Raw genomic sequence first — 6947 nt, 5'->3', positions numbered from 1 at the left:
GAGCGCATTAAATTTTTCCTTAGACTCAAAAACTCAACGGCGTGACGACAATATTTGCATTTTAGAAAAAAGAATTATAAAACATAGAACACCGAGGCCTAAAAACTTTTTTGACTGGTGTTTTTTTTTATTGATAAAAGCTTGACAACGCTTGGCACACTGATACATTGGTAAAAGAACTACAATATACAAATTTTAATGTGACAAGCACTTATAGGTAAACATGAAATAGGTACATGAAGAGATAATACAAATATTAAATAAAAAAATTACTATTAAAATTACAAAAACTAAACGAAAATCGATTTCAACGTGTGACTTGAGCTACTATGGATATCCAGACCTAGCTCGTTTATCAAAATTCTCAATCTGGACATCGATAAGCTTTGACTAAAACGCGTTCTTCGGAACTCGCTTTTTTTCTTATATTATTATAAACGATTGTATACGAGTATAATGTAACTATGATGTTTTGCTAGCTTTTATTTCAGTAGCTCTTTGTAACAGGTAACATCACAGATATATAATATATCTTTGTGAAAAGCGTATGTTTGACTTCACAAATACAGATACCTACACAATATCTATTAATGAATATTTTGTATTGGTTAAACGCGCAAATTGTAGTAACTACTGATTCAGATTAAATTATTTTTCCATTTATCACGACCAATTATAAGTATAAAACAGTTAACAATAAATCAATCGTATAACAATAAATTATAAAGCAATATCTTCTCCCAGTCGTCAAGCAAAAAATTATTTGAAATATAAATCTATAGAAACTCCAAGGCTGTATTAATATCTAAAGATTTATTTCCACGCCCAGCCGAGTGACCGCCGATATATCTTATGGATCACGCGAGTATGAGTTATTCTTGATAAACCTCATAAATATTAGCGATATAACCTATTTTATGGACGTTTGTACCTTACACGTGAGTTGTTCGCGATTGCTCAGGAACTGATTGTATAGGAACCGAAATATCGGATCAGTAATTGTAAGCACATCACTCTACTTGAAGGAATGTCCTTTAGAAATATATTGTTTATTTTTTCATAGTATTTTATTGATACTATAAATATGTAAGTACTTCAAACTTAGATTAGTCACTTCAAGTGCTCGTGAAAGTATCGCATTTTTATTGTATTAAAATAAATGAATACACAAGATGGTGGATGCGCTGTATTATGGGTCACATTACCTTATTATTTGTCACTATAAAGTAAATTAGTCATTTTAGCCACGTAAATGTGTAGGACCTTTACTAAGGATAAACTCCTAACAGTATATTTTATTTTGACAGTATAAGCTACCATTAGAGATTATTCTAATGCGGCATCTATAAAAATATCTCATACAAAATAATATATATACAAAAAAACACAACATTTAACAGTAATAGATTAAAATATTTCCAAAAAAAAAATTTGAGCCGTCACGGGACGCCTGGCAGATGTGAAACATCGACATTATTTTGTAAAAGTAATATGCAGAAAAGAACAGATTGTGATAGGAACTAAATATGTCATAATGATAAAATAAAATATTACGATTTTTTTCCAGATAACGATGATTATTTATTCAATAAACATTTATTTTCATTAAATACAACAATTTACAAATTTATTTCAAATCGTGACTACTTAATTCGTTTAATCAGTGACTTCGAAATACACGCACCGTACACACTGTTGCATATAGACTGTATATATATATACCATCATATAGCGTGGCGGCATGCGTCGCCACGCAAGAAATCGGTTTTACGTGCGGCTATAGATGTTTCACATCAAAAAACTATTTCTTACAGAATAGGAACTGACATGAAGTAGACCTTTTGTCAGTTCACTCAACATACAATTAAAAAAGTCTGTTAATCTGTGCATTAATGAATTCCATACAATATATCATGAGTGCCTTTTCGAGAGGTTAGTTGTTCGTAAACGCTAACTTAATGCGGCTTTACCTTGGTTTGAAAATTAAACGGAATCACAGTACGTCAACGACTCGCCGGAAATAGCTTTGCCGAGTTGAGAAAAAGCAAAACAATTTTGAGGAAATATGTAGCAGTTTACTTGACTTGAAGTGACTTCCGTGAGCTATGTGCACACTTAAGGTTTCTTTCTGAGACGCTATTTTCTTTTAAATCTACATTTTAGAATGAGGGTCGTTTATCTCAACGTCCGGATACAGTTAAATGTGTTTGTTTACGACCACAGCTTTGTATGAATCAGGGATAATTGTAGCGGGTTGGAATGGAAAAGTGTTTTTTAAACAGTTCTAATAGTGTTTCACTAGTAATTTAATTACCTTTTTGGGTTTAAATGGGCGTTCGCGAATACTAGTGAAAAGCCGGGTCCAGACGAGTGTAACGTGTAATGTAATCCACCGTGTAATGTAACACGAATTCTACGTGTGGACGGCACTACGAGCATTACATGTAACGCTCGCGCGGCGCTCGGGGTTGATCCATCGGCTGTCGGTTTTTCGCGCGAACACAAAGACGCTCGCAGTGCTCGTTTGGACGGCGTTCGTGACGGTTGTGTCGTATGTACGTTCATGATGTGGAGTGACGAACAATCGCTTGAACTTATTAGTTTGTATCAAGAAAAACCTGTTTTTTGGGATCCAAAAAACCCGCAATACTATAAAAAAAATCTGAAACACGATGCTTGGAGTGATATTGCTCATTCATTGGAAATAGATGTAGAAGAATGCAAAAACAAAATGATTAGTTTGCTTGCTTCACATCGAAGAGAAAAAGGAAAAGTAAAGAAGAGCCATAGGTCTTCAGTTAGTAAAAACATGAAAATAAAAGCCGCACCAGCTATCACGACCTTCCTATTCGGCATGTTCGTAGCAACTGAGTGGAAACAGCTTTTGAAATATTTTCGCGTTCACAATTCGCTTTGAGTTCGTGTGCCGTCCACACTGTTGATGCTAAATTACACGTAATCTTACATTACACGTTACACTCGTCTGGACCCGGCTTTAGAAGATGCGCAGTAAATAAAGATATGCCCATCTCTTACCTTCTATGTAGTGTTGTGCACCGTAGGTTTCGTAACAGTTATCCCCGGTACAATACGAGAGCGACCCCGGAGCCTCTGTAGCCTTGTAGGAACTACTCGAGATGGTTTAGTGGGTATTGCTCACTCAGTCTCGGAATAGCAGATAATCTGGTGTGGGTAGAGTACCAAATACCCCTGCTACTTTCAAGGGCTGGGTAAAGGGCATGTATAGTAGGTGTGGTTGGGTGCGAAAAACTGAGTGACGAGTAATGAACGCAATTTCCTTAAATTGAAAAGAAAGTACATCTAATTAGTTAAATGTTCTATTCTGCGTAGGCTATATAGCGAGCATGGGTTTCACAGGACTTTTTGTACGTATTTATTATTCTATTTGGTGTGTTTTTATTTGTGTATGTGTTTGTATGTGTTTTTATAACTTAAAATAAATATGAAAAAAAAAATACTTTTTATTAATTGAACAGTTTATCCATACTTGTTTAACGAAAATTTTTTAACTAAAAATATAGCCAAAACGGATTACACCATATCTACAAAGAACATTATGTCCTAATATGTGGAACCAGCTGCCCACTTAAGTATTTCCGAACCAATTCGACTTAGGGTTCTTCAGGAATAGACAACGCACTCGCGAGCCCACTGGCATTGAGATTGTCCATGGGCTAACCTAACCTAACATCAGGTGAGCCCCCTGTTCTATAAAATAGATAATAACGAAGACAATGTACTAAGAATATACCTTTTGAGGTATGTATGTGTGGGATTGTGTAAAGTGTCTGTGTGTGCTTTTCTAGGTTATCTTAAAAATCCATTAAATTTGCTTTCTTCCTTCGATAATTCGTTTAGAGATAAGTTGTAATAAGTCGAGGCTCAAGTAGATGTCTGTGTAACATTCTCATCCTTTACACTTGCTTCTTGCTTCCAATGCGTAGTCATTCCACATGACAGCACTATAGATTCCCCATAGCTTTAGGGATGATTGAAAAAAAATATATCCCTATTTCAATTTCTACCGAACGAGATTAATTGAAAAATCGATTACCAAGAACGCATTTCGAATTCACAAACATAAAAATATTCCGTTTAGTTCTACACCGATTCATAAAAGTTAAAATGTAATACATATTTTCCGCGTTAATATTTCATGCCGTAAATATTCGTAAAAGTGAATCCAAGATAACATTAGCGTGATGGATAATTCTGTTTGGAGCTGGTGAAAGTAATTTTTCCGCTAACGACTTTGCGTTTATTCAACTTGGTTTCTCGGTAGTAAATCTAATTATAATGTATACTTTACTAATCCTATGTAATACTTTACATAAGTAAAGCTTTAGTACACACAGAAATCAAAGATATAATTTTTTAAACTAGTAATATTAAAGTGACGCTACTTCGTTCCATGGGTCATCTCTTACATTTTGTTCCGTTGATTCTTCTTTTTCTGCTTCAAATTATGTGCTAATGCTAATATTAAACATAAAAATTCGTACGCTGGTTTTCAATGCACGTATTGACTTACCTACAGTAATCATCAATATTTTTATGGTATGAATATTATGTTTAACGATTATCCTCCTGAGATATTAAACTCAAAATGAAAACAAAATGTCATTTATTCATATAGGTTAAAAGGCCGGCAACACACTTGCAAGCCTTATGGCAACGTGAGTGTCTATGGGTAGCGGTATCACTTACCATCAGGTGAGCCTCATGCCATAACTATCAAAATAAATAAAATATTTATTATTGTTCTAAATTTACTTTATTTGAAATCAATGGCGTAGAACGAAAGAGAAGAACTGGTTCTCTCCGACACTCTTTAAAATCGCCAAGATTTTTTTAAAACAATTGTTTGTAAGCACCTGCAACCATTATACCATACTCCCCACGTGTAAACTAAATAAAAACATTGGGGGAAACACCTGCAAAACTAGTGGAGGTTACCCTATTTCTCGGAAATCGTTACACTAATTATTTGTATTAGACGTTGAAAACGAATTGCTTCCGCATCCACGGTATTCTCCAGATTTGGACCTCAGCTACTTTTTTCCTGTTCTCAGCCTTAAAGTGAATGCTCGTTGGACAGAAATTTTGGGCTTATAAAGAGGTAATCGCTGAAGCTGAAACCTATTTTAAGGAAGACAAATCGTACTATTAAAATGGTATCGAAACCTGTAGGACATTGTTGTACCGCTCTCGCAACTATATTGAATAATCAAATTAAATTCTATAAAAACAAACATTTTGAAGTGAAACTTCTTTATCGGGGTTGGAAAAAAAATTAGTGTAACATTTTTTCGTTACGCGTCACGTTTTTCGGTTACGCGCCATGTTCCTTTTTGAAGTCAAACTTCTTTATCGGCGTTGGAAAAAAATTTACCGTCACATTATTTTATTTTTTTATTATTCATTATTTATTATTTGTTATTTATTATTTATTATTCGACACTTAATATTTTAATGACAATTAAATTCATTAAATTCCTAACATATTATCTTCCTTTTTCCGTCCCTTTAAGTATCGGAAATCTAAACTTTTAGATTAGTATAAATATGAACAACACTTAAAGATTAGTTTGCCACTGAAGTTTCACTTCTGACATGTGTACTTTGTACTCACACACTTTTTTCTTTGTTAGCCTACGAACTTTTCAGCCCACCTAATAATAGTAGAGAAGATTCTCCAAGTTCATTATACAATGATTTTAAACACAATTAAATAACTGCAGATTACAATGACCAATCCTACAGTTATATTTTGAATTATGACGTCATTAGGTCGTGTTCGATGCTCGCGGCGTGCCGACGATATTGCACTGCGGATCAAAGACGTGAACATTTTACCGATCAACTTGTAATACGATTAAATAGAAGAAATATTAAGTTATTTCAAAGGATTGAACTTTAGAAGGATTATTCTTAGACTGGTTTAATACTGCAGTTCTTAAGTGGGACCGATATAGAAATACCTAGAATAAGCTTCAGTACCTTGTTTGCCATCATTATTATATTTTTAATATGTTATCTACAGCTGTTTATAATATAGAGGTTGTAGCGTATCGTAGATACGCACAAAAAACGTACATACTATATTGTGTAGTATTTTCTATAAGATTTTGATGTATGTAGCAACATAAATAGAGGACGCTAAGAGAAGAAGAAAACAGACGTCACCCAGAGGAGACTTTAAGACGAATGAATAAATATGTTTTTTTCTTTTTAAATTAATTACTCGTGTTTGTATTGAATACACAAACAAAGATTACAATGGGTTGTTATAACAAGATAGAGATTCCCATAAGGTCATTTAGGTAGTAAATACCTATAATCAATTAAAGATTTCTCCTTTATATACGCAACAATACATGTGTATATAATATGCAGGCGACGGAATATATACCTAGGCTTTAAGTAGCTATCTACTTGCACCTGCGGATCGAAGAATCTATATGAGTTATTAAATTTAGGTTAAGACGTGCCAATAATATCTAAATACCAATAATAACAGGGGAATGTGGTGATGGAATTACGCTCCGTTCTATTGTGATTCGTCAACGGCATGAGGCATCTATAGTACAATTCCTCCTTACATTCTCACCACATATTGTTTTCTTCTTGTTGGATATTCCTCTTATTGGAGCGGAGTTATAGAATAGTATTGTTCACTATAAGATCTCCTGCGTAATCTGTCAGTCTTAATAGGGATAATCGTCGGGGATTAGCCCAGCACATTGCTATTATTTTGTACAAATTATTACTTAAAAAAAGGGTGCGTGTACTTATGTACGCGCGTAAGAAGTTATACTTCTATGGCATTATTAAAAATAGTTTTTGATTGCATGCAAATTATTAATTACAGTTAAATAATCAAAGACTGGAAAAGGAGTCGTTATAGTCAATAAAGTTCAGTTTAT

This window comes from Pieris napi, chromosome 9, assembly GCF_905475465.1.
Source record: "Pieris napi chromosome 9, ilPieNapi1.2, whole genome shotgun sequence".
Classification (NCBI taxonomy): Eukaryota; Metazoa; Arthropoda; class Insecta; order Lepidoptera; family Pieridae; genus Pieris; species Pieris napi.
The sequence above is the reverse complement of the archived record's forward strand: the minus strand, read 5'-3'. Positions refer to the sequence as shown.